Genomic DNA, 25143 nt, shown 5'->3' with positions numbered 1-25143 from the left:
ATTCTAGTCTTTGTGTTGCATTTATCAAACCTGTGTACAAAACAATGGTTCGGTCACACATATGATATCCTAAATAATATCTCATTTGGAGGTTTTATAAAAATATAATCATGCTGCATGTAGTATTCTGTGACTTGTTGTTTTTTTTTCTCCTCAATAGTTTATTTCTAGTATTCATTTATAATTTCCCCATTTATTTTCACTGGTGTGTGAATATGCCACAATGTATTTTTTATTCTATTGTCAATGAATATTTTGTTTATTATATTGTTTTTGCTAATATGAATAATACTTCTAAAAGCTTTTATTTATTTATTTATTTATTTATTTATTTATTTATTTATTTATTTTACAAACCTACTCGTACATATATGCAAGGATTCCTGTGGACTGTATATCTAAGATTGAAATTGCTAGGTTGTAGGGGATGTGAGCCATACGTTTCGAGGATGCTCAAATTTCAGTGTGACTGAGTTTCCTCACCAGCAAGATGTAAGATTTTCCCTTGAGCTACATTTCCTCTGATATTCAGTATTGTTTGCTAATCTAGTGAGTATCACAGGGTAAATCAACATGGCTCTAATTTACATCTCCCAAGTTACTAACCAAGATTGAGCATCATTTGTATGTTTATTCACCATACATGTTTCTTCTTCTCTGAGGATCTTGCTTTGCTCTGAAGTTCATTAGTACTCGCAATCTTCTTTGTTTAGATGAAAAAGCCTCCCCCATTGGTTTGTGTCATTTCCTTTGTTATATGTCTCAACAACTGTGTTCTTCTATAGACTAGAGTCTGCTTTAAAGTTACCAATTTTGAATCACTGATCTGTCAATTCTTTGCCAATACCATGTGGTTTTAATCACACGTTCTATACTACATTTTATTATATGGTAGTGTGAGTCTGGCTTCAATATTTCCTTTGCTCAAGATTTCATAAGCCATTCTCATATCTCTATTTTATGACCTAGCTCAATGTTTGAATCATTTTTTAAAGATTAAAAAATTTAAAAATTTTGATTGGTAAACAAGTAATTTACCTTTAATATTTAGTCTCATTCGGAAATGTGACATGCCCTATCTTTTTCATATATTTTGAATTACTTTTGTGGCTGACTTCATAGAAATCATCTTTTTTTCCTAGGTGTTTCCTGTTTTAGGTTATGTTGTGAATGGAGTTCTCTAACTGGTTATTGCTCACATAAAGAAAAGTTGTTTTGGATATTTATATGGTACTTTGCTACTAGGCTGGATTGTCTTCCTTATTTTAAGAAATTTTAGGGGTATTTCTTTAGTTCTAAGACTAGAAGAATTTCACATGCCCATAGTTTTTCTCATTTCTTTAGACATGCTTTTCACTTCCTAGCATTGTCTTACTGTGTGAATTAGAACCTTAAAAGCAATTTACCAACAGTAACAGTGAGCAGGTGTTGAAGGTCCTGGGGTGCCCTGCTCATGCTTTACCAGGAAGTGCGGTATTAGCTGCAGCTTTTATACTTTTCCATCATATTGGTACTTCTAGCCCATTTCTAGTTTTCTAATTAGAAACAGATTCAGGACATGATCCATTACTTTTTCAACATAAATGATACTGGTAAATTTCAGAGAATTAAATGTCTCAACAACTGGGTCAAGTAAGACAGAATATTTAGAAAATGGTGTGGCGAAAGCAGGTATGTGTATTGTCAACCAGTTGAAATGCACTGGGATTGCTCTGGAAACCACTTGCGGTGCTTGCACGCTCCACTCCTCCAGCTTAGCTCTCCACACGTCCTCGTGACGTTCCAATAGGGACCTTGACCAGCGAGCATCTACCCCCTCTTCTTCCAATCCTAATTCTTGGTTCTTTGATTATATTTGCTGTTGCTCAGGACTAATCCTGCATACTCATAATTTCAAAAATCTTCAGCCAGAAATAACATGATGCAATAGTTTAAAACAACTCAAAGAGAGATCAAAAGCTGAGCTTTACAAATTATCTATAACATTGTTTTAATTTGAAGTGCTCAATCTATCTGGTTCAGTTATTCCATTATTTAAAAAATAAGATAAATGCATATAAGCATAACCAATGGACACAATGGGGAGGCTGGGCAATGAAGGCTGGGCCTGGGGAGCAGGGGTAGGCTGTGAGAGGACGATGGGGGGAAAGGGGGACCTATGTAATACTTTCGACAATAAAGAATTTTAAAAAATAATAATAAAAAAAATAAAAAATAAGATAAAATATAGTCAGGTTTTTCCATTATTCCTTCTAATACAGACTTTTACATTATGATTTAATATAATAAATAAATAATATTTATTATATATTATATGAACTCTGCTTGTACTTCTGTGTTGTCTCATTTTGTGAAACCATCTTTTATTTATCATTAACCGAATTACAGAACAACTGCTCTATTAGATACATCAGTAAGTTACTACTACCTATCTGGTGATAACTCCTCCTCATTTAAGGATTTATTATTTTTAGACAAGAAAGATTTTCTTTGTAAACTACTTTCTGCATAATCTTGTTTTTAATGTCTATGAGTCTCTAACTTTCTTCCCTAAATGAGGAAAGAAATTTCCAGCCTAGAAATTTACTGAATCAGATGATAACTTTATTCAACCTTCTTTTCAGTTTTGAAAATTTATTAATTTAATTAATTTATTTTTAAATTCTTTATTGTTTAAAGTATTACATATAGTACTACATATGTCTCCTTTTACCCCTATTGACCTTTCCCCGGCCACCCCCACCCTCCAGCAAAATTCATTAATTTTAAATTTCAAACAGCCTCAGACCATGAACTAGATGTTCAAAAGTTACATTTTTCATTTTCCATTTTCGTAAGTGACATTTAAAAGGAATTTGGATCCTTGTATACATCCATGTAACCATCACCTCAAACCAGATCTACAACATTTCCAGCCTCCATTGGCCAGGAAGGACCTGGAGTTTCCCTCTGTTCCTTTCTGGTCAACCCCCCACTCCTCTCCCAGAGGCAATCACTGTCTGACTCTATCATCAAAATAGCTTTACTTGTTCTTAGACTTAAACAGAAAATCATACACAGAATGTGCTCTTTTGTGCCCAGCATCTGTAGCTCTGCATGATGTTTTGAGATGCATCCATGTTGCTGAGAGTCCTGGTTGTTCATTCCTTCTTATTGCTGAGCAGTATCCCACTGGATGGCCATTCTGCAAGGTTATTTCATTTTCTTGTCAATGAAAATACAGGGTGTTTCCAGCTTTTGGCAAATCTGAATAAGGTTGTTATGAACATTCCTGTAGAAATCATTTTGTGGACCTGCACTTTCACTTTCCTTGGATACACAGCTAGAAGTGGAATTGATAGGTGATAGGGTAAATGTAAATTTAACTTCTCAGCTGTTCCCTGAACTGGTGACACTATTGTACAGTCCCACCAACAACACGTGAGAGTTGTGGTTATTCAATGTCCCCACCAATATCTGGTTTTGTCAGTCATGAGCACGACATGGTATCTATTATAGAAACTGAAATTGTAATTAAAAACTTTAAAACTCTGGATTCATATCGTTTCACTGGTAAATTCTATCGAACATACAAGGAACTAAAACGTTGAGGAAATAGAAGATGAGAGAACAACTCCGGGGTGGGTGGGGATCTGAGAATCTGCTTCTCATGAGACTTCACCCAATCCTCCCTCCCTCCCCAGTCTAGAGATTCCTGGTTTCACCAGTTCCAGAATCCTTGGTCAATTTTGGGTTGTTAACTAGTGGAGTAGTTTCCCCACTACTAGCTTAGAATTCAGCTTACTTAGGGTGAGCTATTCAGTCCCTTCTCATCCTTTGACTTCCCATCTTCCCAAATTTTGTTGCTGGCTCTTTGCTATAATTTCCCTTTGAATTTGTTATTGAAGATATCCCCTTGTTGTTTTCACTAGGGTTAAGGGAGGGAATGAAGTTAGTTACTCAATTCTGTCTTTGCCCAGACATCTCTCACTTTGTTTTCTGTGACCTCTGAAGCCAGGGGAGATTCTGAACTCTAGTTTGGGAGTCAATGGAGGAGGGGCTTGACTCTTCCCAGACCACTTACTTGTAAGGGATGAAATTTGGATTCTGTCTCATGTCTGTGTTTTCATATGTAAAATGGAGATAACAACAGGATCTACCATGCATATTTGGAGGATTAACTAACACATATATCACACCTAGAACAGTGTCTGGAACACAGTAAGGTCTTCATAAATATGAGACATCACTACTATTATTACTCAAACTAGTGGTATGAGAAAGCGAGTTTCCTTTGGATGGTAAATAGTAGCAGTGGCAAATGAAACCCAAGTAGATTTTTCAACACTGTTGGCAGGTCTGTGTATGAAAATACATATTGTAATATTTGGTTATTAGTACTATTTGTGCTTATTTGATCCAAGTTTACTTTTGTAGTATGTGTAAATAAAGATTTAACAAGCAATATTGCAAAACTTTTTCATTAATTTCATTTGTGTTATTTCATCCTAGTTTAAGTTGATCTTTATATCCCTAATAAGCAAATACTTAGCAAATAATTTAACAGTGTAAAGAAAGATTTCAAGGTGCTTGTTTAGCTTTAAGAGAACACAGTGCTACTGATTTGCTTTATGTTTTAGCCCAGCAATTATATGGAAACAAATCAATGAAGTTTTTTTTTGTTTGTTTTGTTTTATTGCTTAAAGTATTACAAAGAGTATTACATATGTCTCCTTTTTTTCCTGCCCTTGACAAACCCCTGGCCTCCCCTACCCCCCAGTGTCTTATGTCCATTGGTTATGCTTATATGCATGCATACAAGTCCTTCAGTTGATCTCTTACCCTCACTTCCTGCCCCCCAACCCTCCCCAGCCTTCCCGCTGTAGTTTAACAGTCTGTTCGAGGCTGCTCTGCCTCTGTATCTATTTTTGTTCATAAGTTTATAATGGTCTTTATTATCCATAAATGAGGGAGATCATGTGGTATTTTTCCTTCATTGACTGGCTTATTTCACTTAGCATAATGCTTTCCAGTTCCATCCATGCCGTTGCAAATGGTAAGAGTTCCTTCTTTTCTACAGCAGCATAGTATTCCATCGTGTAGATATACCACAGTTTTCTAATCCATTCATCTACTGATGGGCACTTAGGCTGTTTCCAGATCTTAGCTATGGTGAATTGTGCTGCTATGAACATAGGGGTGCATATATCCCTTCTGATTGGTGTTTCTGGTTTCTTGGGATATATTCCTAGAAGTGGGATCACTGGGTCAAATGGGAGTTCCATTTTTAGTTTTTTGAGGAAACTCCATACTGTCTTCCATAGTGGCTGCACCAGTCTGCATTCCCACCAGCAGTGCACAAGTGTTCCTTTTTCTCCACATCTTCTCCAGCACTTGTCGTTTGTTGATTTGTTGATGATAGCCATTCTGACAGGTGTGAGATGGTACCTCATTGTTGTTTTGATTTGCATTTCTCGGATGATTAGTGACTTTGAGCATGTTTTCATATGTCTCTTGGCTTTCTGAATGTCCTCTTTTGAAAGGTGTCTATTTAGGTCCTTTGCCCATTTTTTTATTGGATTCTTTATCTTCCTTTTGTTAAGTTGTATGAGTTCCCTATAAATGTTAGAGATTAAACCCTTATTGGTGATAACATTGGCAAATATGTCCTCCCATGCAGTGGGCTTTCTTGTTGTTCTGTTGATGGTTTCTTTTGCTGTGCAGAAGCTTTTTATTTTGATGTAGTCCCATTTGTTTATTTTCTCTTTAGTTTCCAATGTCCTAGGAGCTGTATCGGTGAAGATATGGCTTCGGTATATGTCTGAGATTTTGTTGCCTTTGTATTCCTCTAATATTTTTATGGTTTCCCATCTTACATTTAAGTCCTTTCTCCATTTTGAGTTTATTTTTATGTATGGTGTAAGCTGGTGGTCTTGTTTCATTTTTTTGCATGTATCTGTCCAATTTTCCCAGCACCATTTATTGAAGAGACTGTCTTGACTCTATTGTATGTTCTTGCCTCCTTGGTCAAATATTAATTGAGCATATTGGTTCGGGTCGATTTCTGAGCTCTCTATTCTATTCCATTGATCTATATGTCTGTTCTTGTGCCAGTACCAGGCAGTTTTGAGAACAGTGGCTTTGTAATACAGCTTGATATCTGGTATTGAGATCCCACCTACTTTGTTCTTCTTTCTCAGGATCGCTGTAGCTATTCAGGGTCTTTTTTTATTCCAGATGAATTTTTGGAGAGTTTTTTCTAGGTCTGTGAAATATGCCATTGGTATTTTAATGGGAAGTGCATTGAATTTATAGATTGCTTTGGGTAGTATGGACATTTTAATGATGTTGATTCTACCAATCCATGAACATGGTATGTTCTTCCATCTGTTTATGTCTTCCTCTACCTCTTTTTCAACGTCCTGTAGTTTTCTGAATAGAGGCCTTTTACCTCTTTAGTTAAGTTTATTCCTAGGTATCTTAATTATCTTGGTGCCATGGTAAATGGGATTGCTTTTTTAGTCTCTCTTTCTGTAAGTTCATTATTGGTGTATAGAAATGCCATAGATTTCTTGGCGTTAATTTTGTATCCTACTACATTGCCAAATTCATTGATTAACTCTAATAGTTTTTTGATGGAGTCTTTAGGGTTTTGTATGTATAATATCATGTCATCTGCGAATAAGGACAGTTTTACTTCTTTTTTTCCAATTTGGATGCCTTTTATTTATTCTTCTTGTCTAATTGCAATGGCTAATACTTCCAGTACTATGTCGAACAGGAGTGGTGAGAGTGGGCATCCCTGTCTTGTTCCTATTCTTAGGGGAAATGGTGTTAGTTTTGTCCATTGAGTATGATGTTGGCTTTGGGTTTGTCATATATGGTTTTTATTATGTTGAGGCATGATCCATCTATTCCCACCTTGATGAGAGTTTTTATCAAAAATGGGTGTTGGATTTTGTCAAATGCTTTTTCTGCATCAATTGATATGACCATGTGGTTTTATTCTCTCAATTTGTTTATGTGATGTATCACATTTATTGATTTTCGGATATTGTACCATCTTTGCATCCCTGAGATAAATCCTACTTGGTCATGGTGTATGATCTTTCTGATGTACTGCTGGATCCTATTTGCTATGATTTTGTTGAGGATTTTGGCATCTATGTTCATGAGGGATATTGGCCTGTCATTCTCTTTCCTTGTGTTGTCTTTACCTGGTTTTGGTATTAGAGTGATGCTGGCTTCATAGAATGAGCTTGGAAGTGTTCCTTTCTCTTGAATTTTTGTAGTAGTAGTCTGAGGAGGATAGGTTTTATTTCTTCCTTGAATGTTTGGTAAAACTCACCTGTGAAGCCGTCTGGCCCTGGGCTTTTGTTTACTGGAAGTTTTTTGATGACTGCTTCAATTTCTTCCATAGTTATTGGCAATGAAGTTTTATGCATTAAAATAGTCATAGTGGTAAATATCTGTTAACAGTTCACAGGAAGAAACTCTTTAAAGCTTTTTCTCAGTAATATAAAACAGCATACTTTTATTTGTTAATTAGTGAGATGACAATCATATTCCCATAGCACATAAAGACAGTATATGGATATATATATATATTAGAGGCCCGGTGCACAAAACTCATGCAGGGGATGGGGGTGGGGGGGGTGGTCCCTCAGCCCAGCCTGCACCCTCTTGCAATCCAGGACCGTTGGCTCCTAACTGCTCGCCTGCCTGCCTGATTGTCCCTAACCACTCTACCTGCCTGCCAGATCGCCCCTAACTGCCTCTGCTTGCCAGTCTTATCACACTCTAACTGGTCACCTGCTGGCCTGATCACCCCCTAACTGCCCCCCTGCCAGCCTTATTGCCCCCTAACTGCCTCCTGCCAGCCTGATTGCCTCTAACTGCTTCTGCATCTGCCCCTGCCACTGTGGCTTTGTCCAGAAGGAAGTCAGACGTCTGGAAGATGTCCAGTCAACCTGGTCTAATTAGCATATTACCCTTTTATTAGTATAGATAATATGCTATTGGATGTAGATAACTCCTAAATATCTTAAAATAGAAAAAGGTAATGACACATTTGGTAATAAAATCTGTTTATTTAGTGTTTTGAACTAAACTTAGCTGCCTATTTTAGGTAGCTGTGGCAAACATCATATTTTACCGTGTGTGTGAGTGTTTTAGCAAGGTAAGATATGAGGTGCCATGACCTAAGGTCATATGTAAGGTGAGAGGGATATGGGCAATTAAAGAGGAACTGGGCAGTATTACCTCTGAGGTCAGGTAGAGGATCTTCAAGGTTAAGATCCATGTGTCATCAGATGAGCAGCCAGATCTGAGCATGGAATATACAAGAATTATCAAGCTGAAATTAAGGCCCAAGGGGTTAGAAAAGAGAAGGAAACTGAGAAGCATATGGAGGCAGCCAAGACAAAGTTGTGTTCAGCTCTGTTCAGATGTATTCTGAATTTCAATGGCCTGGCTCCACAATTGTGTTTCTGCCAGATACTAAAAAGGGTCGCATGGTAACGTGGTAGCAGTCACTGATGTAAGCAAAACTGTCACATGTACTTCTGTCTTCTAGATGATGGTCATTCGGGTATGGCCACAGGAGGAGACACAGGAGAGGCTCGGGAGAGCAAAGTTTACTATGGTCACAGGTTCTAGGGACGGGAGGCAGGCACAGGACCCCATGGGGAAGCACCAGCATTAGTAAGGAAGAAGAAGTGGGAGGAGAGAGGGGGTGTCTGGGCTGCTGCCTTTATTGGGGTTCCTGCTGGAAAAGCGAAGCAGAGCAGGGTAAAAGGTTTAGGATTAGCTTGTTTGAGTAAGTTCAGCAAGCTGCTGAACATTGCATCCAGGGGTGCATGGGCCAAATAAAGCAGGTATGGCTCTGCTTTAGGTATAAAAGGGTTTGTGTATAAAAGGCTTGCTCTCAGCTAGGCCCTTTACTATTTATTTCTTAAATAATATATTTTTATTGATTTCAGAGAGGAAGGGAAAAGGAGAGATGGAAACATCAACAATGAAAGAGAATCGTTGATCAGCTGTCTCCTGCATGCCCCACTTTGGGGATTGAGCCCAGTGCCCTGACCAGGAATCAAACTGTGACCTCCTGGTTCATAGGCTGGCGTTCAAACACTGAGCCATGCTGGGGCGCCTCTTTGCTATTTCTAAGAATCAGAAGGAGCAGCCTCTTCCCAAGCAGAAGGTTTTTCAATATCAAAACATCATAATATACAAAAAAATAAAAAACATAAACATAAACAATTCATATGTTAACTTTTTAGTTAACACAGGATTGTTCCCTGAGATAATTACATAAGTAAGTATGACAATTGCTGTCCTCAACTATAAAATGAACTTCTGTTCCGATGAGAGTGAGGGCATCAATATAGTTATAAAAGGCCAGCTGGTTACAAACTTCTATATGTCATCCCATTTTATCACTCAAGTAAAAGGAACCGAAGGCCATAAAATGTTATAACATTACTTTCTTGGGAAATTTAGTCATCATTTTTTGTAAGCTCCAGGCTGGTATTTCCTGCTTCGTCTCTCTAGAGATTATAGGGTCCCATCTTTAAAAAATAAAATCAAAACGCAAAGTACTCGTCTTACTCAATGTATTTTTTCCAAAGAAAAATAAATTGGCTGAGAAACAAATTAGCTCACTAATAAATAAGTTCAATTTCTATGAAGATTTATAAACCCAGAGCTACTTCTTGCATTCTATCTATGAGACTTGAATTTGATTTTAGTACAATCTTACCAAAACTAACAAACACTAATGAACACAGTCTCTGGGCAGTGAGTCTGCACCTGGAGCCCAAGGTATAGATGGTGTATTGCTGAAGTCTCCTTGGGCGATCTGTGACTGGGTTCCATGGTGAAGAGCCCTCAGCTACCCAAGTGCATTAAACAAATGCCTGATGTGATTAAAGCAGAGCAGAGGTGATAAATTTGGTTTGGACCTCATTGAGGTTTGTTGTTTTGTTACATTCCTTTTAGCAAAGTATGCAAGAACACTTGGTCTGCTTTTCCACATCATGTGACCATTCTCCAACTCTTTTCTGAAACTCCGTTTTTCACAGGAGATTGAAGGGCTAACATTGAAGTGATAAAACTCATGACATGTCTCAAAATTCACTGAACTGATTTTAATATAATCAAATGGGGGTATTCTAGACATCCCACAATCCTTCCTTCCAGCTCATAGTCCAACTGACTTACATGAGATGATGACATCATAGCTAGTACTCCTGAATGTAATTGTCTTTATAACAAAAAAGTAACTACCATTTCTTCAGTGCCCATGATGTACTGGGAATTTTAACTTTATTATTTCTCCCTCTTCCAACAGCCCCATTAGGTAGATAAATATAATAACAAGAATGTTGATAAAATTTTATTACTTTTTTATTACTAAAAACTTTTAACTACATTATTGCAACATGCTCTCACAATGAGCCCATGAAATATTGTCTTCATTATAACTAATTTTGAAACTGAAGTTCAGGGAGGTTAAGTCACTTGGCCATGGTTACAGCTTGTGGTCTAGTGGTGCCAGGACTCAAATCTGGAGCTGTTGACTCAAGTCCTCAGTTTTTTCCTTAACATCCTTCTGGTTCACCTGGATCTGCCCTTCCATGAATGGGGATAACCACAGGCCAGAGTTCCTAGCTGGCCCCTAAATTTCTTAGGGGTCAGGACTCTATATTATTCAACTTTGTTTTCTCCACTGAGCCCAGTACTGTACCTTATGAACAATAAGTTCTGAGAAAGCCACAAGATATAGGCAAAAGCATAGGGATTAAATCTGGGCACACTGACTTTGAATCTTGGCTTCATTCCTTACCATAGAGCCCTTGGAGGTAATGTCTCCAGAATACTATATAATAAAAGGCTAATATGCAAATCGACCGAATGGAGGAACAACCAGTCAGTATGATGCACACTGACCATCAGGGGGCATATGCTCAATGCAGGAAACCTAGCTCACGGCTGGCATGTACAGTGGCGGTGGCAGGAGCCTCTCCCGTCTCTGCAGCAGTCAGACATCCCCCAAGGGCTCCTAGACTGTGAGAGGGCGCAGGCCGTGCTGAAAAACCCCACCTCCAAGTGCATGAATTTTGTGCACCTGGCCTCTAGTTTTATCATAAAAGGCTTATGAGTAGGGAGCAAAGGTGTTTGGGAGTTTGTGTCATGTTGCATAGTAAACACAGTGGAAGGCCCAATGGAGATGGAGTGGGTAAGCATGGGTAATATTCCTCCAAGCTGTTTCCTGGTACCCTCAGCAATGGCAGCCCAATTTGAGAGCCATGAATTCTGAAACTGAAAAATTTCACCAAAATTCTTAACCTACCTCATGGGCTCACTGTGAATGCTCAGCATTCTAATGTGTACAAAACTGGCACAACTCATGTTGGTTCTCTTCCCTTTGGCCATTGCCCACTTTGATTAAGCATTTGAAGATTATCATGCCTACCTCCCAGAACAGATACAAGGGATATAGAAGAGTGGTTCTCAGATTTTGGTGAGTGTCAAAAATTCCTAGAGGGCTTGTCCAAATACAGATTACAGAGCTCCATTTAATAGACTGTCAGTCTGGGGTGAGATCTGAGAATCTGCATTTATGACACGCTTCCAAACGATGCTGATACTGCTGGGGACCATATTTTTAGAATTACTGGTATAGAGAAGAGAAGAAAGGAGGGAGAAAGTACATGGCCAAAATAATGGATTTTGTTTATCAACTAGCCTTATAGTGGGCATGGAAAAGAACAATAAAAATAAAAACATGAAAAAGTCCAGGGAAAACTGGACCGAGAGTCATGTGTAAGAGAGTCAAAGAATATTTGATAAAGGTGAAATTATTATGTGTGAGTAAATACACACACACACACACACACACACACACACACACACACACACACACACATATCATGCCTGTGTGCTCTTAAACCCACCTCTGAAATAAAGACTGTCTGTGCAGAAGAAAGAGCTGTTGCTCTTTCGAATGTGAGCATCCCTGCCAGCAACAACTGAAGTCAATGCCATCCTCTTCTCCAACAATGCTTTTCCTGTTTCCTTTGGAAGGAAATTCAACTGGTTGGGCACCAAAATCTGGATTGTGCCTGGAGCCGTGTGAAAGGTTTTGCACGTTAAAAGCAAAACTGGCGAACTTCAGCTTTTTGACAGCTTTGTGAAGTGTGAAAAAAAAAATCATATTTTCTCCAGTGCTGTTTTATGAGTTTTTGTCTTGAGCAAGAGGGAAGCTTTGCCTGTGAAAATGGAAAAAGGGTCACGCAAATGACCTCAGCAATGGCAACCCGATTTGAGAGTCAGTGAATTCTGAAACTGAAAAATTTCACCAAAATTCTGAACTTTTTGGGCAACTGCAGAGGAGTTATTTTGCGCCAAGTGTCCCAACCCCCACTCTCTGCTTTATCACCGGCAGCAGACAGGGTCGAGAAAGCCCAATGCCGGGGATCTATATAAAACGCTGCCAGAAAGGGTAACTGACCATGGCAAATTACTACACAGGGCAGGGCATTTGCAAGCATTCTTCAAGTAGGCACCACATTTATGCAAAAAGATTATCTAATAAAGAATCTGAAAACATAAACTAGGGGCCTGATGGGGGCTCATGAGAAAGAAACCTTGTTTATAAATATGCTGTGCTGGACTCAACAAATACAGGTAGACAGAACTTCTAACCACAGAGGTACCCAGTCTCTTTCCATCACTTCAGAAAAATAGTTTCCTATGCAGCTAACCTCACGTGAGCCTCAGGGCTCTGACCTGCACAACCCTCAGGAAGAGACATGAGCCACCTACTCCCATGATCGTGTGTTTTTAAATGTATCAACGCTTTACAATTTTAAAATTTGCTTTGCCTTTTTGCTTATTCTATAAATTCTCACTTTCTTACCTAATTTGTGTTTCCTGAGAAGGAATCTCCAAAATTGTATAAGCCTCAGGCCTCTTAAAACCTGAATTTTCACCCTAGACAGTTTGGCTCTTAGATAGAGCATCGGCCTGCAGACTGAAGGGTCCCAGGTTCGATTCCAGTCAAGGGCATGTACCTCAGTTGTAGGCTCCTCCCTGGCCTGGGCCCAGGTTGGGGCATAAGCAGGAGGCAACCCATCGGTGTATTTTTCTCACATCAATATTTCTCTTTGTCTTTTCATCTCTCTTCCACTCTCTCTAAAAATCAATAGAAAAATATCCTCGGGTGAGGAATAAAACAAACAGGAAAAAAACACACCTCAAGTTTCTTCTTCTCCATCCTCAACATTATTTACAAAGTTTAGAGAATTAGAAAATAGGGAGACTGAGAAAAAAATGTGTCCTGGACAAGATGACTGTATTAGTTTGCGAGGGAAACTAAAACCAGATACTATATACTGGGTGGCTTCAACAACAGGAATTTATTTCTCATAGTCCTGGAGGCTGGAAGTCCAAGAGCAAGGACTGGGCAGGATTGGCTTCTTCCAAGAACTGAGGCCGCTCTCCTTGACTTGCGGACGGAACTTTCTCACTCTGTCCTTGTGTGATCTTCCCTCTGTGTGTGCACAGGTCCGTGTCCTAATATCCTCTTCTTATAGTGGTGACCCAGTCATGTTGGAGAAGGGCTCACCCTAAGGACCTCATTTTACCTTAATTATACTTGGAAAGGCATTATATTCAAATACAGTTACATTCTGTGGTACTGGGGCTTAGGACTTCAACACATGAAATTTGGAGGAACACAATTCAGCCCTTAACACTCCACCCTCTAGTTTGTCAAAAAATCATACAGTTCTCTCATGAAAATATATTCACCCCATCTCAACAGCTCAAAAGTCTTCACTTCAACATCAAGTTTAAGGCCAATATCTCAATTGTATTACTGCTATCACTTCAGATTTGCCCTTTGAGCTACTAAAACTCTGGGCAGAAGACTTACTTCCAGCACCCGAGCCCGGAGCTGCCATTAGCCGTTGGCATAAGAGAAAGAGGTGGGCTCAAGAGCTCCTAGCAGTTAGAAGAACAGCTCAGTGTTGAATAGTTCAACTCAACATTTGAAGTTTGCACAATTATATTTTCCTTTAAGAATTTAATTGGCTTGGTTTATGACTGTATGCCAGCCCCAGAGGGCTGATTTCACAAGCTGGGTCATTACTTAGCCCCTACCCCACATCAGCAGGAATCTTAGACATGCCAGTTCATTTTCCACCAGAGGGTCTCCACATGCCCAAGGACCCTGAGGGTCCTTCATGTTTATGCAGCTTAGTCTCTACCTCCAACATCGCTACTTTTAACGTCCAATACCCCAAACCCGCAAACTACACCCAAAAGATCAAGGAAACCAAGAGAGTCTTATTGGTGAGGCAATTAAAATGGCAAATCTCACTTTGAGTTTGCTAGATGAGTCACTGAAAAATGAGGAGAGACCCCAATGTTTCCATATTTCTGTATTTTAGCTCCCATTCTTACCACTTGACCTTAGAGGTGGGATAGTGTGTGTGTGTGTGTGTGTGTGTGTGTGTGTGTGTGCAAGTGGATCATGTTAACAGAACAGAAATTGTGAGAGGGTAGAATAAAGGTAGAGAAGTAAGATCTAAGTCTAGAATTTCTAGGTGACAGTGAAGGCTATCTTGCCATATAAATGACAAAACTCACACATGTACCACATACACAAATTTATACACACATACATTTGCGGCAAAGCAAAACAAGGCAAAAACAAACCAAAGAAACACCTTCACTTTAAAACCATAAGCCCACCGTGACTCATAAATCCCAAAGAACATATTACCCAAAAATGTAACCCATAGTGGCTGTTAGGCTGTTTTCTTCTTTATTTATATAGTCAGTACCTGGGCCATATTAGTTTGCTCATTCATTCAACAAACATATTGAGCAATGTCCATGTGCCAAGAACTCTGCTAAGTGTCTGGGATTCAAAGATGAATAACAACATAAGACGGTCATAGCAATGCAATGTGGAAATACAGATATGTTCATAGATCATTTCAGCACATGCTGGCCAGTAAGGGCACTGGAAGGAAGAAAGGTCAGCCTGACCTGGGAGAATCAGGAAAGCGGAGTGGCGTTAGAGCTGGGTACAGGGAGAGCAGCTAAGGGATCATCCTCACTGCAGGCAGGCTGTGTACAGAGGTGCCAAGTAATAAAAGGGAAGTCAGTGAAGGAGGGACTCAGGCTTGCAGGGTGGAAACAGAAAAGGTATACTCAAAATCCTTCTAGAAGTTGGAGCGACTTTTAGGTATAAGCTTTCCTTCCCATTTTTGTTATCCTTCTAAAGAGATTGAAAAGCTTTGGGGCTGACATAAGTATTGTTTGCCCTAAAAATAAGATCAGTAACCACAAACCACTCAGGGACTATTTCTGACAGAAATGAATTTGGAAAGAATGTCTTCCAGAAAGCCTATCTTTTGGATATGGTTTATTTCACCAACTGGAGGTGAATAAACTTGGATACAGACATTCTTGTCTATTGTGCTAGTACATATATGTGTCTTTGCTTTAAAAAAATTTTTTACACTGCTGCCACCAATGATAATTACAGTCAGATGAGGAAGATAATCTCTTATTCCTTCTAGGTAACTTAGATAATGTGTAGAAAATGTACATAGAGACAGTAGACGTTGGGGACGCACCAGGCTCCACAAACAGGACATGGTACCAAGGGGATTTTGTGGGTGCCTCTTAAATCAGCGCACATTGTTAGTATTCTGCATATAGCAGCACCTGAGCAGGTGAGTTCTGGGTAATACAGTGTGGTGAGTGGTATAGACTTTGGAGGTTAGGTTGAAAAGGTGTCCATAAGGCCACCCAAGGCCTAGCACCCGACAGCTGGTGGGAAAAAATGTGTTGCATGGATGAATTGATTCCAGGAGCCTATGTACCTCTTTACACAGAAAGTAAAGTGATGTCTCTACAGCCCTTTTATGGGGCATTAAGTTCCATTCAAGTGCTGATTTTATCTAACAAAGGGTTTTCCTAACCATATAACCATACCCAAAATGATCCACTGTCATTTTGAGTTGATTGAGTTAGAGTTCAGAAATAGAACAAAATTATTCCTGAGGGCCCTTCTTGCTATATTTAGTCCAATTTCCTTGCATTTAGAATTGGATTTTTATTTGGTCCCACCTAGTACACATGGTTCAGGCAGTCTCTTTCTCTTCTCCTGCGTAGAACATGTCAATTCTGTCTCCAGGCTTTTGCTCAAGTGAGTCCCTCACCTAGGATGCTCTCCCTGCCTCTTTCTGAGGATCTACCTATCCATCCTTGTAGGCCTGGTCATATACATTCTCTTGTCTCTGACTTTTTGATGGCTGTACCAATCTTCAAACTGGGGTATAGACACCCTTTAAGATGGACAAAAACTCTCCAGGGGAGCCCTGGCCGGTGTGTTCAGTGGTTGGAGTGCCGGCCTATGCACTGCAGGGTTGCAGGTTCAGTTTCCGGTCAAAGGCACATAGCTGGGTTGCAGATTCGAGCCCCCTAGTCCCAGTTGGGGCATGTGTGGGAGTCAACCAATCCATGTGTCTCTCTCACATCTCTCTCTCTCTCTCTCTCTCTCTCTCTCTCTCTCTCTTTCTCCCCCCCCCCCCCCGCTTTTGTCCCTCCCTTCCACTTTCTCTAAAAGCCAATGAAAAACAATATCCTCTGGTGAGGTTAACAACAATAAAACTCTCCAAGGTAAGTTGAGAATAGCTTTAAGAAAACCAATTTTCAGATCCTCAACTTCTACCTTTGTAGAGTTGATTTGTGTGAGAATTCACCTAGGATAAAGTGTTTTCATTAGCAATCAACCTTCTCCCAGTTTACAAAAGAAAGGCACACCCCTCACCCAGCCAAACTCTTATAAAATTGTGAAAATCTTCACAGTGCCAAGCAAACAAAATTCAAAATATTGCTGTAAATGTTAAAAAATGAACTGACATTTGCAAGTTTTTCAATTTTTTTGCTTTCAATAAAATTGAGAGAGGACCTAGTTGAGTTTAGATTATTGAAACATTTTAATAATAAATCACTATAGGGTGTATAACTCTGAAGGAATTTAAGAATCTCAGCCACATTGTTTACATAAATTTCTTATATCTCCATTGTAAGATTTATGCAAAAAACTGATTTCCTGGTGCTTAAATCTATAAAAACAATTGTAATAAAATTGATATTGAATTTTGTCTCAATTTGGCAATGAGTAATTAGAAAGTAAACAAATAAATGAAAAAATAGATATGTTAATTTTATTAAATGCTGCATGTTGAATGTGTTAATTTTATGATTAAATATTTATAAAAATGTAATGTATATTTATATTGCTTTTGATCAGTTGTGTGATAATTATAACAATAATCCAATAGAAATTGTTTTAATATTTAGAGGCTTATGTCATAGAATATAAAATTATTTAAACTTATATACATATTTTTGTTGCACAGAAGTATGAGATCATCAACAAACGAGTTTTAATCCTAAAGATATACTCCAGTAGGATGGAACTCTGGGAAGGAAATAAGATAAAAATACAAGTCAAAAGGGGAAAAAGAACAATGTGAAATTGCCAACTTTGTGTATTTTTAACAGCTTTTTTGAAGTATAACTTACATACCATAAAATGCACCAATTGTAACGGTGCAATTACACATTGTTAGTAAACTTATATAGTTATGGGACATCCTCACAATCTCACTTCAGACCATTTTCGTCACCCCAGAAATACCCTTGAGCCCACTTGCAATCAATTTGTTTGTATATTTTTAAAATAGATGATGATGGATATCAAATAAACTTGCTTTTACTACATAAAAATGAAAGATGGATTTGTTTTATTTCTCATTGACTTGCCTACCCCATATTCATAATTCAAAATATAGAAAAGTCCTTAAATTAGATTTTATTGGATATATTTAAAGGAATTAAAATGATATTTACAATGCATTAGCAATTACTCCCTATTATCTATGTAAAGCTATGAGAAAAATTTTTAGATCTCAACCTATGAATATCGGGGGAGAGGGGGGCTTATAGTATTAAAAAAATTGAGGTATTACCCAAGCAAAAATAATTGAAAACCATTAGCCTATACCAGTGGTCCGCAAACTATATTAGTCAACAGAGCCAAATATCAACAGTACAACGATTGAAATTTCTTTTGAGAGCCAAATTTTTTAAACTTAAACTATATAGGTAGGTACATTGTCCTAAGACTTAAGAAGAGCCACACTCAAGGTGCCAAAGAGCCGCATGTGGCTCGCAAGCCACAGTTTGCCGACCACGGGCCTATACCATATCACTGACCATTGATTATGTAATAATCTACTCTGTAACATTTTTTCCATTCTGTTTGATAACAGATAAATTCTAATAAATTGTGTACTAGTTTGTTCAGTTCATTGAAGTAGCTATTGTATTTCTGACTTTATCAAAACCTGGGGTTTAAAGCTCAGTTTTCTTTCAAAAAGATGCATCACTCTAGGCTATATCACAGGGAGGAAGAGGAATAAAGTACTTCCTCCTCATTCAGAATGTCACAGCACAGATCTTCCAAGTGGAAAGGCAATGTCATAAAATCTTGAATTCCAAATAATGTCATGTTTATGCTCTGGATCCTTGGCAATATTTCTGTTGACTGGGGTCTTCCAGGAATCTCTTGGTCTTTCTTTTTTTGTTCCCTCATTCTTCTTTTGATTTGGTTATGTTTGGTGGTAACAAATTTTCACTGGATAAAATTCTTGACTTTATTGACACAAGGTAGACAATATACATCAACTTTTTTTCTTTGATTTAAGGAGTAAGATTCCAAAATTTACTGTTAATTCAATTTCCATATAAATGTATACAACACACACACACACACACACACACACACACACACACACACACACACACACACTCTGGCATGGACACATATTTGTACCTAAAAATGGATTTTAAAGAATAATTTTGGACTCCATTCTTACATATAGCCTTCTCTGAGAGCATGAAAGAATACAACATTTTTTTAAGTCAGGAATAAAATGCTTCTAATGCATAAAAATAAAAGGCAGGCTTGTTTTATATCTCATTGACTTGCCTACTCCATATTCTTAATTTAAAAAATATAACAAAAGTCCTTCAATTAGTAAAGAGATTAAAGTATAAGGGTCTACGTCAGCATGATAAAGGTTTCTAACTGTGATTAAGGTTCCAATCTCATGACATGTGGGATAACCTATGTAATTATACTCCCCTTAGTGCTGCAGAAAAGTCCAAGTGACTGTAATACATGCTAACTTAATCTTAGCCACAGAAAATGTGTTTCTAATTTTCAAATTCGGCAATTTTTCAATAAAAGTTGTTGCACTTTGTCTGATCTATTCTCAAAATACGGAAGTGCTTGGAGCCCAACCACCTGCAATAACAGATTACTGCTCTCTAAAATATTACCATACACCTACAATGTGGAGGCGCAAAGCTTTGCTAAAAAAGATCTTTGTTGTTTTTTTTCTAAAAGAAAGGAGTGATCCCAAACTAAAGCTGGTTTTCAGCAGCCTCTCTGCTCCCAAATGCGACTGGCATCAAAGTCTAATGAAAACCTGTTTGCGGACACTGGATCCAATCCAAGGTACACCATTGGCATATTCTAGACCCCTTGGGACATGACTCATATAAAAAACACAGGGCTGTCATCGGACGGCTGGTGGCTCAAATAAATCAAATTTACTTTGAAAACTGAGGCATACCAAAATTTTATTAGGTGAAACTTTGGCATTTCTTATAGCCAACTTGCACATATATATTTTTATTACTTACAGCAGTTAAAAGGTATGCTACCAATCATATGCAAAACAAGAAAAGATTGCAGAGTACGTTTTTTACTGGGTGGTAGTAGGAACTACCTTTATTTTTTTTTTTTAAGAAAAAAAGGAACTCCAAATAGTAAGTTAGTAATAGGTGGCGTCAAAGAATGCGGCCCAGTGTTTGCGTAATTCACAAGCCCTACCCTGCAGACTTCTCCACTGCACCTCCCCTTAGCAGACCCCATTCCTCGTCTTAAAGAATGACTTTTACCCCAAAGTGATTTCTTGCTCACTAAAACTATCAACTGTACCACACTTCATGGGATGATGACAGATAGTGTTTATAATGTGCATTTATGAGAAACAGACACGAACATACTCAAGTTCTTGATGATCTAAAAAGGATTAAATTTTAAGCTTCAAAGGCCTACTACTGCTTATGCTCTAACTCGTACCTTAAGTCCGTTTCAAATTCCAGATTAGGAAAGTTTAGTCTTCTGTTAAATCTTAAGAAAATTCTTTATATTCTAATTTAATGTGTACGTGCCCTTGAATATGTCCGTTGGTCATCGAAGGCATTCCAGAAAATAAGCCCTTGCCCCCAGAATAGCATATATGAGAATTAATATTCACTTTTAAGGCCATACCTGTTGCATTTTAAAAGTGGTGGCAGCTTGTTTTCCTTAAGTGGCAACTGCTACAAGAGGTTTATGTGGTGAAGCAGGTACTATTGTGCATATGTTTTAACACACACACACATACACACACACACACACACACACACACACACACACACACACACACTTCTTCCCATGCAGAACATAGATTTCAACTGGCAAACTTGGACCAGAATCTCTCAATATATTTAAGTGCACCCACGATGTTCACTTTTAAAATACGGAGTTCTGTGTAGAATTCAAACAGATTGTTTTTTTTTTTTTAATAAAAATGATAAAACTGTGGTAGGTCACATAATTGTAATAGATGCAAAAGGCATATATAATCTATTAAAATTGTACGTGTGATGTGTATTTTTACAAGATCTAGATGTGTTTGTAGATACATTCTGGCACAGCTGCTTTGATCATTTTAATATTGTTCTAGGAAAGAGCACCAGCCCTTTCCCCTCCGCAATCTGCTGGGCCGGCAGTGGCTGCATCGCAGGGAAACACTGCGCTCTGTTTTCAGTGCACTTGTACTGACTGAAAACAAAACAAGTGAGGGCAACTCTAGGCTCAAATCAACTATTTTGGCTGAATTTACCTATCACTTGCGGAAATCACTTCCTCTGAATACAGGTTTGACTAGTAATTTGTCAGGACAGAAATCACTTCATTTAAAATGGTTTAGTGATTTTCACACATAGATGTAGCCTCAATAAAATCTGTGAGAAAGGAAAAACAGTGATTTGGCCGTGGAAGCCAGAGAGGGAACACATCTGTAATCAATGAACAAGTAATTGTTCAGGGCTTATTACCTGCTGAGCATGGTGCTAGAACTGCGAAGAATAGAAAAGAGACATAAAATAGTGTTCCTGTCCTTAAATTGCTTACAATCTGGTTGGGAACTCATAAGCAATTACAGGAATTATCCCTGGAGAAATACAAGACAGTATGTTGATTCGTGCCAAATGGTGTAGTAATATGCATGCTTTGTGGGAGTGGGCTCAGCTCGGGTTTAGAAGGGCAGGACAGTGATGCGGAGAGAAGACAGGAGTGACTGAAAATAACCATGCAGGAATTGGCTTCAGTCCTGCCTAATATTTTTATTCCTCCTTCCCCCCTCAACTTGAATAGTCTCTTTCTTCTGAACAGATTACTAGTTTTGAGTTCATAATTTATTTTTAAATTTTGAAAGCCCATAAATAAAATTAAAGGCAAATGTGAACTGGGAAAAAGATCTGATAAAGGATTAATAGCATAAGAGCAATTATCAATCAATACAGTTAGACAAACAGAACAACAGAAAAAATAATAAGCAAAAAACTCAAATAGACAACTGACAGAAGAGACACGACCATCCAGTTATCATATGACAAAATATTGAACTTCATGCATATTTAAAGCAATAAAAATTAAAATCATAAAGGAAGGCAATATTCGCCAACCTAATTGCCAAAGAGTAATTATAAATTATAACACTTAAGGTTGCTAAAGACTGTCAGATAATGGGAGGATAAGTTGATGCAACAACTTTGGAAGACACTTCGGTAATATGTATTAAAAGCCTTAAAACATGTAATAATCTTTGACCCAGAAATTCCATTTCTAGGACATTTTCTGAAGGGAATAATTATGGATTAGTCTTAAAGAGAAGAAAAATAACAACATTGTTTAGGATGATGAAAACTTGGAAAGGACACAAAAATCCAATACCAGAGATTTTGTTATAATAAAGTTTACGGTTAACTTGTAAAATAATATTTAGTGATATGGAACATGTCCTATATACTAATGTGCAAAATGAATTACAAAAGATTATATGGGATGCATTTTACATTTTAGAAAGGATATACAGAAAAAAAGTGGAAAGAGATACATTCATGTGTAACCAGTGTAATAGTAATTATCTGGGTAGTGGAAGTACAGGTTTACTTTTTAAATTTTAGTGTTTTTCAAATTTAAAAAAATAATACTATTTTGTTATTTGAAGAGATTTTATTCACATAAAATGACACAAGGAAGACTTTGAGTTCATAAAGGAATTTATTTGTACATATTTCAGATGGTTTTCTTAGACTACGATACCAATGTATTGCTTAGCAATTCTGGAATTCCAAAAAATAATGCCTTTCCAACAGAGATTTTCTTTTCATTGTAACTTCAGCAGGAGGGAGTATTTAAAAAATTTTAAAGATAATGTTATTTTACTTTTTTAGCCATCTTTCGGAATTTCTTTTTTAAAATGCTGTATTTGTGCTTGTTTCAGCAAAGTGACATATAGCTAGTTTAAAAATTTAAATTGCAGTTAATAGATATAAAAGTAAAATATTTAAAAATATATATTTGTACAAAGTTTTATCAGTGTTTATTGTTAAGAAGCTTTTTCCTGAAATGTTCTTATGCCTGGAGAAAATGGGACCGAGAAAAAATTTGCTTGAGTTCTTCCTGCGTGACTGATCTCCTGAGAATTTAAGGGCTAATGCAAACCAAAACTCCAAGCTCTAACCCAGCTTTGATTCACGACTTCAACCACAACTCATTCCTGACTATTTTAATTAGCAGAAGAAATAGTGGAGATGGTTGCACCCAATAAATAACCAAAAGCTTTCTATTATTGTCTTCGCAACACATAATATAATTTTTCAACCAATATGCCACATTGCACCAAATATAATGACATTTCATTATTGAAAGTAGGATGAGTTTGGGGAGGACAAAGGAATGTGTTGACTATCTGAGGGAAGTTGTTTTCCATTTTAAATAATTCTGAGGACAAACTAGATGGATTATAAATTGTTAGCTGTGCCATGTTTCATGTGCCCGTTTGGCTCTTAACCCTAACTTGGAACATAAGGATATGATTAACTTCCAGAAATTATTTCTTCTGGTAGAGAGAAAGTTTATTCTCACCCATACTTATTCTGGAAATAGGAACATTTTCCCAGACTATTCCATTGTGACAGTTTTTCTTTAGGTTGAATCAGACCTTTGGGGCCAAAGTCCTTTATCAAACACTCAACAATAAAGCTTTTCTCAGTCATGAAAAATGATTTCTTTTTCTTTATGAGCATTCCTAGGAAAGGGGGAAGTTGTCTTCAGGCTTAATTTATAAGTTAGAGGGACATTTCTTCCATGAATAAAATGGTTTTGTTTGTTTCCCATATATTAAAAAAAATAATAACATAGATAGTTTCTGAGGTTGATGAAGGATCTGTGGAAAAATAACCTGAGCCGTGCTTATGTAAGTAAACAGAGCCCAGCGGTGATAGAAACATGAGGCTTTGCTGAAGGAATTCTCTTCTGTAAACTAGACTCCATGTCAAATGATTCCAAACCGCTCTTCTGACCTTGTCACCAACTTGACCCCTCTTCCAACATGTTAGGCAAACAACTCCTCCTGGTGACAGTTTGAAGCAAATGACCCAGGTGGTCAGATATGGTCCGTCCTTTTCCTCAGAGGATCCTCTGAAATCTCCCGTCGCCTCCTGTCCAGAGAGCTCTCTTGCAGCTATGACTGCCCCTCCTTCCCCAGCTGCATTCCCCTTCTTATTAAGATGTAAGAGCAGCTAAGGGTGAAGAGGTGTCCATGTGGCAGACGTTTTATCAGTTTTATGAAAGACAGTGTGGCATACTCATGTTCCCAAGCATTACAAATAAAGCTGGAATGTCATTAGCAAAATTAAAATAAGAATGGTAGTGAGAATAGTACCCCAGGTGGCAGGACACCTACATCCTTCTATCTCTCTCATCCACAAGCCTGGTCATTGAACTAGTCATTTAATCAAACTTCTCTGTGCTTCCATTTCCTTCCGTAAAAGAAATAAAAGAGTGGTGCTAGCTATGTCCTTTGCAGCTTTAGTGGTCTGGGAATCAAGCTCTGTTCCCAAAATGATCTTTAAAACTCATTTTTATTTCCCTTCTTCAGGAAGACAAAGCTTTCTTTTTCAGTCAGTGATATCCAATGATTACAACCTGATCTGCCACAAAACTAGTCAGTGCATCTGAGCATAAAAGTATTCTCGAAGACTACTTCAGGAAGCTTATATGCTAGTACTTTTGACTGCCTCCTGCTCAGGAAGGAAACAAAGTTTTGCCAAAGTTTATTTTATTTTATTTTTACAGAGAGCTCATAGAACAAAGTAGTAAGCAGTAAACTCATTTATAGACATCCTTAGAAGGTCAAATAGAAATTGAAATTATAAATACAGTGTCATTACTGCAAATAATACAGACTTACTCCATCTATTTGGCGTTCCTGAAACTAATCAGATATGTTTCTGCAAATCAAATATGTTATTTGCAACCATTGGTTTTATAGCTATTCAAATCAGTATTAAATATCAGAAATAAAACAATTATTAATTTCTGATAAAATCCAGAGTGCATTTTTTACCTTCTTTACAGAAGATTGTTGAGCATTTTGACTGTGATTCAGAATGAACCTACGATGACTGACAAGTTCACAGATGTTTTCTTGTACTTGAAATGGATAAAATTGGTTTGCATGAAGACTCTGATCTCTTTCTGAATTCTGCAGTAGAGAATGCATTTTCATTAAATACAGTCACCCTTTTTGTATCTTGAGAATAAAGAAGTTGCTGCTTTTTTCTCAAAATATTATCATTTTTTATTGTTATTAAACTTATGTAATACCAGACATTTTCTACAAAAAAAGGAGGTGGCCTTAGCCCCTGTGATTGCTAAGAAACCCCAGT

The sequence above is a fragment of the Myotis daubentonii genome, chromosome 6 (assembly GCF_963259705.1).
Source record: "Myotis daubentonii chromosome 6, mMyoDau2.1, whole genome shotgun sequence".
NCBI lineage: Eukaryota > Metazoa > Chordata > Mammalia > Chiroptera > Vespertilionidae > Myotis > Myotis daubentonii.
Note: the sequence above shows the minus strand (reverse complement) of the source record.